The following is a 12771-nucleotide window of genomic DNA, read 5'->3' as shown; positions in this document are numbered from 1 at the left end:
CCGGTTTCCACTTGGCAGAGTGGTGGGGGGCAACCGGTTTCCACTTGGCAGAGTGGTGGGGGGCAACCGGTTTTCACTTGGCAGAGTGGTGGAGGGCAACCGGTTTCCACTTGGCAGAGTGGTGGGGGGCAACCGGTTTTCACTTGGCAGAGTGGTGGGGGGCAACCGGTTTCCACTTGGCAGAGTGGTGGGGGGCAACCGGTTTCCACTTGGCAGAGTGGTGGGGGGCAACCGGTTTCCACTTGGCAGAGTGGTGGGGGGCAACCGGTTTCCACTTGGCAGAGTGGTGGGGGGCAACCGGTTTCCACTTGGCAGAGTGGTGGTGGGCAACCGGTTTCCACTTGGCAGAGTGGTGGGGGGCAACCGGTTTCCACTTGGCAGAGTGGTGGGGGGCAACCGGTTTCCACTTGGCAGAGTGGAAACCGGTTGGTGCACAAGGATTTCTTCTTCCAAGAACCAGCTTGAAGCTTCCATCGGGCTAGCTGAGTATTCAACAGACATAGCAGTTGCATACATCATGCAGGCAGATGCACAGCTGTATGCTTCTGTTCTGTTACATACTGTGTGTATGCTCTCTCTCATACATCTACAGTAAACCCATGATCTGGTTGAGCTATGGCAGATGGTTTGTAATGGAGTTGATGAAGCAGAGAGAGTTGTGTGTGGATGTGATTGTAACGCTTGTGGTCTGAGTTGAGATTGTGGAGAGAAACAAGGCAACATGGCGGGCCAACCCTGTGACTCAGGCTCTGGAGAGTGTCTATGTCCCAAATAGCACCTTATTCCCTACATAGTGGTCAAAAGGAGTGCACTATGTAGGGAATAGGGTGCCATTTGGGAAACAGATGGTGTGTATGAAGTAGTGGTGCCTGTCTGCCTGGTGAGTCATGACATGCTGGAGTCATCAGGAGCTCTGCAGTGGTGACATCATGGCTGCTGTGGCTGAACCTAGAGTGGTACAAAGTCACTCTCACTGGCACACTGTCAGTGGAACTATAGACAGTGGGAGTTTATGGTGGGTGTCGTGTGTGTATGTGATGGTTAGTGAGAGCTGAAAATGAGTCAGTCATTCTAGGTTGTTCCATGCGAAGACCTCCCATCTTTCCGGCCCGTTTTCTTTCCTTGTGTCTTTTTCATGGTCTAATGACGAACCTAACTGAACACTGTTCTTCAGTATGCTTGGTTTTTCATAATTGCATCACTATGTCTTTAGGCCCTTAACGATGAGTATTAATTATCTGTTTTAATTAGCTACTTTCTCACACCCCTTTATTTCACCCTCAATGAATAGCTGTGGTGTGAGCTTGGAACAATGTTTCTGAATTCTCAGAGTAACCCTCAAAAGGTTGTTGTTACACTGTGGTTGACTGTAAATCAGATTAGCCTGAGACACAGCAGGCTGGGCTGTGGTGGTAACTGCTAACCTATTTTAGCTGCACTCCATTATGTTGGCACATCTGTTGACATTTTACCTCCACTTTTTTAAATTTTTAACCTTTATTTAACTAGACAAGTCAGTTAAGAACAAATTCTTATTTACAATGACGTCAGTGTGCTGACGTTTAAAGCTCATCTCCTTCTAGTTGCATCGCTATCGCTCTGTCGAGGTGCAGCGGTGTTAAAGAAACATGAGACGTCACTCTCTGTCTCTCTCTCTCTCTCTCTCTCTCTCTCTCTCTCTCTCTCTCTCTCTCTCTGCGGATGAAAGAGAAGAAAGAGGGAGAAGGAGAGAAGTTTAGCAGAGGCAGCTTAATGATCTCTGACTCATTCAACCTCTCTTTACTTTTCCTCAGTCTATCCATCTTATTTGGTGGAGGCAGGTCTGAGGAGCACACACACGCACACACATGCACACGCATACACACACGTGCATAAACACACACACACACACATGCACACGCATACACAGACACGCATATACACATACACATACACACACACACGCATACACATAAACACGCACACATGTGCAGGGCATGTGTGTTTGGGTCCAAGGGAACTTGGTTATTTATGCTGTGTGTCTCTGTTTTCTCTGGATTTGTCTGTTTGTTTGTTTGAAGTCAACATGGTTTAGAGTTTAGGAACTGTCTCTGTAGCTGCTGTTGCTGCACTTAGATGCTGACTGTGATGGGGGAGTGCTCTGCTCTGCTGCAGGATGTGTGGGGCTGGGGCAGGAGCAGCCCCCTCGTGTGTGTGTGTGTGTGTGTGTGTGTGTGTGTGTGTGTGTGTGTGTGTGTGTGTGTGTGTGTGTGTGTGTGTGTGTGTGTGTGTGTGTGTGTGTGTGTGTGTGTGTGTCTGTCAGGGATTTCTGGATTGTTTTTAAAGCTGATAAATTAAACTGTTGCCGGACAAAATTACCCAAAAAATAAAATCCCATTGCCAAATAATGCTTTTTATTAATTAATGGAAATACCAGTCGAAGGAAATAAACTCAGCAAAGAAAGAAATGTCCCATTTTCAGGACCTGTCTTTCAAATTTCACAGATCTTCATTGTAAAGGGTTTAAACACTGTTTCCAATACTTGTTCAATGAACCATAAGCAACGACTGAACATGCACCTGTGGAACGGTCGTTAACACTTCGTTAACACTAACAGCTTACAGACGGTAGGCAATTAAGGTGACAGTTATGAAAACTTAGGACACTAAAGAGGCCTTTCTACTGACTCTGAAAAACACCAAAAGAAAGATGCCTAGGGTCCCTGCTCATCTGCGTGAACGTGCCTTAGGCATGCTGCAAGGAGACATGAGGACTGCAGATGTGGCCAGGGCAATAAATTGCAATGTCCGTACTGTGAGACGATGACTAAGACAGCTCTACAGGGAGACAGGACGGACAGCTGATTATATTATATTGGAATTATATTGGCCTGTGTGTGTAGTGGCAGACCACATGTAACAACATCTGCACAGGATCGGTACATCCGAACATCACGCCCTCTGGAACAGGTACAAGATGGCAACAACAACTGCCCGAAGTACACCAGGAACGCACAATCCCTCCATCAGTGCTCAGACTGTCCACAATAGGCTGAGAGAGGCTGGACTGAGGGCTTGTAGGCCTGTTGTAAGGCAGGTCCTCACCATACATCACCGGCAACAACGTCGCCTATGGGCACAAACCCACCGTCGCTGGACCAGACAGGACTGGCAAAAAGTGCTCTTCACTGACGAGTCGCAGTTTTGTCTCACCAGGGGTGATGGTCGGAATCGCGTTTATCGTCCAAAGAATGAGCTGAGGCCTGTACTCTGGAGTGGGATCGATTTGGAGGTGGAGGTGGAGGGTCTGTCATGGTCTGGGGCGGTGTGTCACAGCATCATCGGACTGAGCTTGTTGTCCTTGCAGGCAATCTCAACGCTGTGCGTTACAAGGAAGACATCCTCCTCTGTCATGTGGTACCCTTCTTTCAGGCTCATCCTTACATGACCCTCCGGCATGACGCCACCAGACATACTGCTCGTTCTGTGCGTGATTTCCTGCAAGACAGGAATGTCAGTGTTCTGCCATGGCCAGTGAAGAGCCCGGATCTCAATCCCATTGAGCACGTCTTGGACCTGTTGGATCGGAGGGTGAGGGCTAGGGCCATTCCCCCCAGAAATGTCCGGGAACTTGCAGGTGCCTTGATGGAAGAGGGAGGTAACATCTCACAGCAAGAACTGGCAAATCTGGTGCACTCCATGAGGAGGAGATGCACTGCAGTACTTAATGCAGCTGGTGGCCACACCAGATGCTGACTGTTACTTTTGATTTTGACCCCCCCCCCCCCCCCCCCCCTTTGTTCAGGGACACATTATTAAATTTCTGTTAGTCACATGTGTGGAACTTGTTCAGTTTATGTCTCAGTTGTTGAATCTTGTTATATTCATACAAATATTTACACATGTTAAGTTTGCTGAAAATAAATGCAGTTGCCAGTGAGAGGACTTTTCTTTTTTTTCTGAGTTTACATTTGACCGTCATGCTATAGGTTAATTTGCATAATTTAGTGGAATTATATTGGCCTGTGTGTTTTTGTTAGTCATCATGTATCTGATTTATCCAACACAACTCGTGCACAGCATACAGAGACTATTTTGAGCAGGATTTCTCCTGCAGCTCCTCAGCTGGTTGTTTTGGTGCATGATTAAAATTAGCTACTATTTTTATTTTCTAAGCTGGTAATTGAAGCGCGCTTCCCATTCACCATTCAAGTACAGGCAATAGGCTATCAGCGCATCACCCACCACTTTGTGAGCTGGAGGCAGTAAGCATTTTGAAAACATACTTCGTTGTTGGAAACCTGCATGCTTTATTTCATATTATAAGGCATGTCTTACCTCTCTTCAAAGCAGCCAAATCAAATGTGCATTTTCGTGGAACAGTTTCATTTCAATAATAAAGTTTTTGTTTCTCAAAATCATTGTCATGTGATTAATCATAAAAATCTAAACGTTAAAAGTCAACTAATGCGAGAACACCAGCCTCTGCGCTATGGACACATTGATACACAGTGATCCATTGGCGGCTAAAGAAATGAGCGGATGGAACTCATAGCCTATAAACCAATGCAGCAGTACACTCTTAGAAAAAAGTGCTATCCAGAACCTAAAAGGTTTCTTCGGCTGTCCCCACAGGAGAACCCTTTGAAGAACCATTTTTGGTTCCAGGTAGAACCCTTTTGAGTTCCATATGAAACCCTTTACACAGAGGGTTCTACATGGAACCCAAAAGAGATTGTTGGAAAGATTTTTCAAATAGCGTACTGTGAGGAACTTTAGTTTTTATATACAATAATTCGTACAATGTACTCAAAGTACAATGTACTTTCGTACATTTCCGCAAAGTAGGCCAGGTACTCTATACGTGCTCAGGTTAGCGTGCTCCCTCAACATTATCAGGACAGAGAAACCAGACACATGCTCATTGCCCACATGGAGCACTCCACACAAAAGACAATTTAAAAAAAATGACAAATCTCGTAATGTCACGTCCTGACCATAGAGAGCCTTTATTTTCTATGGTGGAGTAGGTCAGGGCGTGACTGGGGGTTAGTCTAGTTTATATTTTCTATGTGGGGTTCTAGTTTTGTTTTCTATGTTGGTGTTTGGTATGATTCCCAATTAGAGGCAGCTGGCTATCGTTGTCTCTAATTGGGGATCATATTTAAGTAGCACTTTTCCACCTGTGTTTTGTGGGATATTGTTTTGAGTTAGTGCACGTAGCACCTCTGTAGTCACGGTTCATTGTTAGTTTATTGTTTTGTTTTGCTAAGTTTCACTTTCTAATAAATTATGTGGAACTCAACATCCGCTGCGCCTTGGTCCGATAATTATTCCAGCGAACGTGACACGTAAATTATGGTTCAACCAAAACTTGTTTCTCACAAGTGTAGCAGGTTGGGAACTCTGCAAACAACGTTTCCACTCTGAGAATGGTAAATGACTGTAATTAATACATGCATTAACATAAATTAATGTAACCAAATGACGCGGATTAACGCTACATTTACTACAGGTGGCATATGTAATGGGGAATTAATTTTAAAAAATCTAGATCAAAGGGCATACAATTCACATAATGAAACAATGAATGCGCAAGAATTGGCGGGAGACAGCTGAGCCATTCTGGAGAGAGTCTTGCCTATATCTTCACCACACACCCCTCCTGTCAATGCTCAGGAGAAGACTCAGATGCAGACAGTTACGAAGTAACAAAAACAGGAGGGCAGGCTAACGACAAGTCAAGGGCAGGCAGAGGTCAGTAGTCCAGAGCAGAGTCTGATAGGTACAGAACAGCAGGCACGCTCTGAGTCAGGGTGGGCAGAGGTCAGTAAATCCAGGGTGGTGTGACAAGGTACAGAATGGCAGGCAGGCTCAGGGTCAGAATGGTCAAAAACCAGGAAAGCTAGAAAACAGGAACTAGAGACAGACAGGAGCACGGGGAAAAACACTGGTAGGCTTGACGAAACAAATGAACTGGCAACAGACAAACAGAGAACACAGGTATAAATACACTGGGGTTAATGAGGAAGATGGGCGACACCTGGGGGGGGGGTGGAGACAAGCACAAAGACAAGTGAAACCTCCCCTTATTCTTGTCTCAACATTTTCAATTATACTTCATACATATTTTAGATGCTTTTCACTGACATCCGCAACTCAATAATCAGCTAGGCCTATTGCCACGTGCGCTGCCTAAATTGCGGGTTTCCCAAATAGTCATAGGCCTATGACCTTGCGATTTGATACAATCCACAGCTATTTTTTAAAGTAGCTAATGGTTCTCGATTCCTCTGTGGCCAAGTCAAGTATTAAAAATTATTGTATTGATTTATGTAAAGACAGGAGTAATTATGTCATTTTGGCAAGTGTATTTTTTAGTTACTTCCCTATAGGAACCACCGCTACGCGTTTTCTCTCCTGTTCTATTGCTTTTCATATACATTTTATTTCGTTGTCCAGAAGCAAAAGGCACAGTCCTTGTCATATTAGCAACCTATCCTAGTTGTTGCATCTTTAGATTCCCCCTCTTTATAAGTTTCTAACAGGGAACCGCTATCAGGTGCACTGTTTACAACGGTGTTATCCCAGGTGCACTGTTTACAACGGTGTTATCCCAGGTGCACTGTTTACAACGGTGTTATCCCAGGTGCGCTGTTTACAACGGTGTTATCCCAGGTGCGCTGTTTACAACGGTGTTATCCCAGGTGCACTGTTTACAACGGTGTTATCACAGGTGCACTGTTTACAACGGTGTTATCCCAGGTGCACTGTTTACAACGGTGTTATCCCAGGTGCACTGTTTACAACGGTGTTATCCCAGGTGCACTGTTTACAACGGTGTTATCCCAGGTGCACTGTTTACAACAGTGTTATCCCAGGTGCACTGTTTACAACGGTGTTATCCCAGGTGCGCTGTTTACAACGGTGTTATCCCAGGTGCACTGTTTACAACGGTGTTATCCCAGGTGCACTGTTTACAACGGTGTTATCCCAGGTGCACTGTTTACAACAGTGTTATCCCAGGTGCACTGTTTACAACGGTGTTATCCCAGGTGCGCTGTTTACAACGGTGTTATCCCAGGTGCACTGTTTACAACGGTGTTATCCCAGGTGCACTGTTTACAACGGTGTTATCCCAGGTGCGCTGTTTACAACGGTGTTATCCCAGGTGCACTGTTTACAACGGTGTTATCCCAGGTGCGCTGTTTACAACGGTGTTATCCCAGGTGCACTGTTTACAACGGTGTTATCCCAGGTGCACTGTTTACAACGGTGTTATCCCAGGTGCACTGTTTACAACGGTGTTATCCCAGGTGCACTGTTTACAACGGTGTTATCCCAGGTGCACTGTTTACAACGGTGTTATCCCAGGTGCACTGTTTACAACGGTGTTATCCCAGGTGCACTGTTTACAACGGTGTTATCCCAGGTGCACTGTTTACAACGGTGTTATCCCAGGTGCACTGTTTACAACGGTGTTATCCCAGGTGCACTGTTTACAACGGTGTTATCCCAGGTGCACTGTTTACAACGGTGTTATCCCAGGTGCACTGTTTACAACGGTGTTATCCCAGGTACACTGTTTACAACGGTGTTATCCCAGGTACACTGTTTACAACGGTGTTATCCCAGGTGCGCTGTTTACAACGGTGTTATCCCAGGTGCGCTGTTTACAACGGTGTTATCCCAGGTGCGCTGTTTACAACGGTGTTATCCCAGGTGCACTGTTTACAACGGTGTTATCCCAGGTGCACTGTTTACAACGGTGTTATCCCAGGTGCACTGTTTACAACTGTGTTATCCCAGGTGCACTGTTTACAACTGTGTTATCCCAGGTGCACTGTTTACAACGGTGTTATCCCAGGTGCACTGTTTACAACGGTGTTATCCCAGGTGCACTGTTTACAACGGTGTTATCCCAGGTGCACTGTTTACAACGGTGTTATCCCAGGTGCACTGTTTACAACGGTGTTATCCCAGGTGCACTGTTTACAACGGCGTTATCCCAGGTACACTGTTTACAACGGTGTTATCCCAGGTACACTGTTTACAACGGTGTTATCCCAGGTGCGCTGTTTACAACGGTGTTATCCCAGGTGCGCTGTTTACAACGGTGTTATCCCAGGTGCACTGTTTACAACGGTGTTATCCCAGGTGCACTGTTTACAACGGTGTTATCCCAGGTGCACTGTTTACAACGGTGTTATCCCAGGTGCACTGTTTACAACTGTGTTATCCCAGGTGCACTGTTTACAACGGTGTTATCCCAGGTGCACTGTTTACAACGGTGTTATCCCAGGTGCACTGTTTACAACGGTGTTATCCCAGGTGCACTGTTTACAACGGTGTTATCCCAGGTGCACTGTTTACAACGGTGTTATCCCAGGTGCACTGTTTACAACGGCGTTATCCCAGGTGCGCTGTTCAGAATGGTGTTTTTTCCGCGAATTTCACTTTGGCAAATGTTAACCCTCAAGGATTGTGTGACCTCTCTGACTGATGGGGACACGTCACACTCTGGGTTGTTAGTTTATATGTATGAGAGAGAGGGCTGTAGGCTTCAGGCGGCCATATTGCCTTACTGAACACAATGTGCTCATTACAAGTGGAGTTGAGCTGACCTGAGCGTCACTCTGCGCAGATTTTATTGGCCAATATGAAAAGGCATTGACGCAGGAATCCGAGACGCCAGGGACAATGATCGCTGCCTTTTCTTCATTGTTAAGGTTAGACTTACTGCACCCCCTGTTGAGAGGTGTGACAGGTATGTTGTGAGAGGAGCTGAAAAAGCCTTAAAGTGGCACTCCAGTCTCCTTTTCACCCAATTTAACACATTTTAACCTTACTTAAAGCTGTAATCCTTAATGGTGAAATGGCCACGTCCGTTTGCGATATTACAACAGCAAAGAAGTTACTGCAAACAGCAACCACAGTTTTTTCCCCTCGGACATCATTGCACGCGCGATAGAAGAGCAATGTTTGTTCTCTATTGCTCCTCTATAGTTCCTCAGCAAGGGGGAGGCTGATGACATCACCGATTCCCATCAGACCAACTCCTTGAACTCCCTACTCCTTGAAGTTTGCAGTTGTGTCTAAAAAAAATACTATTTTGCTCAAAAATAATTTTTTACCCTTTAGTGTGTGTATTTATACTTGGGATATCGCTTTTCAACAGTGAAAGTAAAAAGAATCGCTGGAGGACGTCTGGACCAGGCCAACTAAAGGCTTCACACATAGATGGGCATATTATGGACTTGGGTGGACGGTGACAATGGTCTGTTTCACTTGACCATGTTGCGTCGGACTCTCCTTTATGGAACATCTGTCGCTGGGATGCAAATTTGCCAAATCTCTACCCAGTCAAGATGGCCGCTGACACAAAGAACCGTTAATTCCCTCTGTATCAGGGGTTGAGACCCATTCAGAATGCTTTTGCTAGTGAACTCAAATTCAACTCAAGAGTCTGATTCAATAAAAGAAAAAGGTTTTGCAAAACATCAGACCAAATCTCTGATATTAATGCTGCTTACGGATGATTCACGTAGCTAGCCATACACTTGATCTACAGTACAGCCTTCCTTCTCTGCAGGGCAGAGGGGGAAATTTGGAATCAATCTAGTGAATGTTGTGGACAGGCTGGTCAGTCCCATTAAACAGTGCCCAGACCTAGCATGGTGTAGTGTAGTGCTAGAGTAGGAGTAGCTCTTTGATGTTCTGTTTGCTTCCTCTGCTCCAGGCGGACCCCATGCTGTCCATAAGCTTACATAAGCACCACTCCATTTGTTGGAGGTTTGGTTTGTTGACAATGGCGATGCCCTTTTAATTATAATGGAGGGAGACAACTGTTGGGCTCTGGACATATGGCCGCTCTGGGGCCAATATCTTTTAGCTACTAGCCACAGGCGTATAATGAACAGTCCCAGTGGGTTCACTAGCCTACTACTCACTGTTATGCTGCTGCTGCACCAGTGTTGTGTCAGGTCGAAGTGGAGTGGCCCATCTGAACTCTAAACGGAATTAGGGCATTGAGAGAGACAGGTGTTTCAGAGGGAGAGGAGGGAATAGGCATGTGTACTGTACCATAAAGGGGGAACCCAAATCACTGACCTATTCAGGACACACATGTAAATGTCATAAACCAGATGAATGAGATCTGACTGAGGTTGACCCATCATCTAGTGATTGAGGAAACATGAAAAGAGGAACCTGTGGTTACAGGTTGAGCAGTGAGACTTCATCAGGGGGTTCATATCCAGTTCCTCATTCTTATTCATCATAGAGTTTCTTTATTACCCAAAGTTGGCACCGGGAATTACTCCTTTTATACACAAGAGAAAGAAATGTATATGCCTGCGTCACAAATGCCACCCTGTTTCTTGTAATACGACCTATATAGTGCACTACTTATGACCAGGTTCCATAGGGCTCTGGTCGAAAGGATTGCACTATTAAGGTAATAGGGTGCTATTTGGGATGCAAACCTATAAGAATGGCTATTTGGTTGTTTGTCGGCAATAAGCTTCCATATAAACGTGCTGGCAGAGTTTGTGTGGCTAAGTGGGCGCAGTGTTGGCACAGAATGGGCATGGTGTTGGCCACGTGGCAGTGCTTCAGCCTGGGCTGGGATAGTAGGTCTATGAGGTTGGGTTTTAACTCTGCGTGCCGTTCTGATTTGTACTGAGGCTCCCACAGTTCGCCGATCTGGACGGGGAAAGGAAATGAAGAGCACTTTTTCTTCTTGTAAATGCACCCCACCCCCTGCTGCCATGAATTTAAGGCTGGAACCTCTCATGTACAATACATCTGTGACAGTAATTTACCAGCTGACATCTAAGCTTTAATTTCGTTTCTGCTATGAAATCATTCTCATTTCGTTAGTTCTCCATTACATGGAATTTCATAAGCTCTCAGTCTCAGCACTCTCTGTTTGTAGTCACTCAGGAAGTTGTCAACACAGCGGTACTGCAACATAAGCAAAAATACTACTGTGCTGCACTGTGGTACTGCATCTCTGAGGTATTCATACATTATCTGTTGATTGATCCTAGTGGAAACCACCCGCTGAGCAATGCCAAAAGACTTGAGAAATGTGAGGCGAAAGATCCTTTGAGCCAAATCAAATCAGACCATTCTGAATAACATACTCATCTCTAGTGACTACTGCATGCTCAGGTGCAAAAGAGAACAAGTGGAGAATTGGCTGTGGGTTGGAAAAATATCTTTCTCAGGGTGTTAACAGAGTGTTGGTCAGAAATTAAAATGAATGTGGGAACATTCAGAGTAATCCTATTAGAGTAACCGTGTTCCATATAGACCGAGTTAACCAATTGGCGTTGCTGGTTCAGTAGACACTGCCTACCACACCAACTGATGATAGAACAGGCTTCTCCAGTCAACAGAACAGTAATGACGAGGACAGTTCCTGTTCAGTTCTGCACCAGTTCACACCATTGATCATGTATACACTTAGTGTACAAATTAGAAACACCTTCCTAGGGCTGACCCCATTTAGTCAACTGGTCGATTGTTCGGTCGATAGGTTGTTGGTCGACCAAGATTTATTTAATCGAGCAATCGCAAATATATATACAGTACCAGTCAAAAGTTTGGACACCTACTCATTCAAGGGTTTTTCTTTATTTTTACTATTTTCTACATTGTAGAATAATAGTGAAGACATCAAAACTATAAAATAACACATATGGAATCATTTAGTAACCAAAATTGTTAAACAAATCAAAATATATTTTATATTTGAGATTCTTCAAAGTAGCCACCCTTTGCCTTGATGACAGCTTAAAACACTCTTGGCAATCTCTCAACCAGCTTCACCTGGAATGCTTTTCAAAAAGTCTTGAAGGAGTTCCCACATATGCTGAGCACTTGTCTGCTTTTCCTTCCCTCGGCTGTCCAACTCATCCCAAACCATCTCAATTGGGTTGAGGTCGAGTGATTGTGGAGGCCAAGTCATCTGATGCATCACTCTCCTTCTTGGTCAAATATCCCTTACACAGCCTGGAGTTGTGTTGGGTCATTGTCCTGTTGAAAAACAAATGATAGTCCCGCTAAGCGCAAACCAGATGAAATGGCGTATCGCTTCAGAATGCTGTGGTAGCCATGCTGGTTAAGTGTGCCTTGAATTCAAAATAAATCACAAACAGTTTCACCAGCAAAACTCCCCCACAACATTACACCTCCTCCTCCATGCTTTATGGTGGGAAGTGGGAACCACACATGCGGAGATCATCCGTTTACCTACTCTGCGTCTCACAACGACACAGCGGTTGGATCCAAAAATCTCAAATTTGGACTCATCAGACCAAAGACAGATTTCCACTGATCTAATGTACATTTGTCATGTTTTTCTTGGCCCAAGCAAGTCTCTTCTTATTATTGGTGTCCTTTAGTAGTGGTTTCTTTGCAGCAATTCGACCATGAAGGCCTGATTTTGTCCTATATTTATATTTATTTTTTATCCCCACAGGAGGCCTTTTGGTAGGCCATCATTGTAAATAAACATTTGTTTAAACAACTGATTCTTAAATAATATATACAATAATTCACGGTCTCCTCTGAACACTTGATGTTGAGATGTGTCTGTAACTTGAACTCTGTGAAGCATTTATTTGGGCTGCAATTTCTGAGGCTGGTAACTCTAATGAACTTATCCTCTGCAGCAGAGGTAACTCTGGGTCTTCCTTTCATGTGGCGGCCCTCATGAGAGCCAGTTTCATCATAGCGCTTGATGGTTTTTCCGAATGCCCTTTGTCACATGCGTCGAATGCAACA

The 12771-nt window shown here is 45.0% G+C and overlaps 1 protein-coding gene across 1 annotated transcript in view; it reads left to right on the top strand.

The window, feature by feature from the left end:
• LOC120024183 (tyrosine-protein kinase Fyn-like) overlaps window positions 1-12771 on the top strand; it is a 73326-nt gene that overhangs the window by 17481 nt on the left and 43074 nt on the right. The gene's annotated exons all lie outside the window — the stretch shown is intronic.

This window comes from Salvelinus namaycush, chromosome 29 (assembly GCF_016432855.1).
Source record: "Salvelinus namaycush isolate Seneca chromosome 29, SaNama_1.0, whole genome shotgun sequence".
NCBI lineage: Eukaryota > Metazoa > Chordata > Actinopteri > Salmoniformes > Salmonidae > Salvelinus > Salvelinus namaycush.
This window is presented reverse-complemented; position numbering and strand designations above follow the sequence as displayed.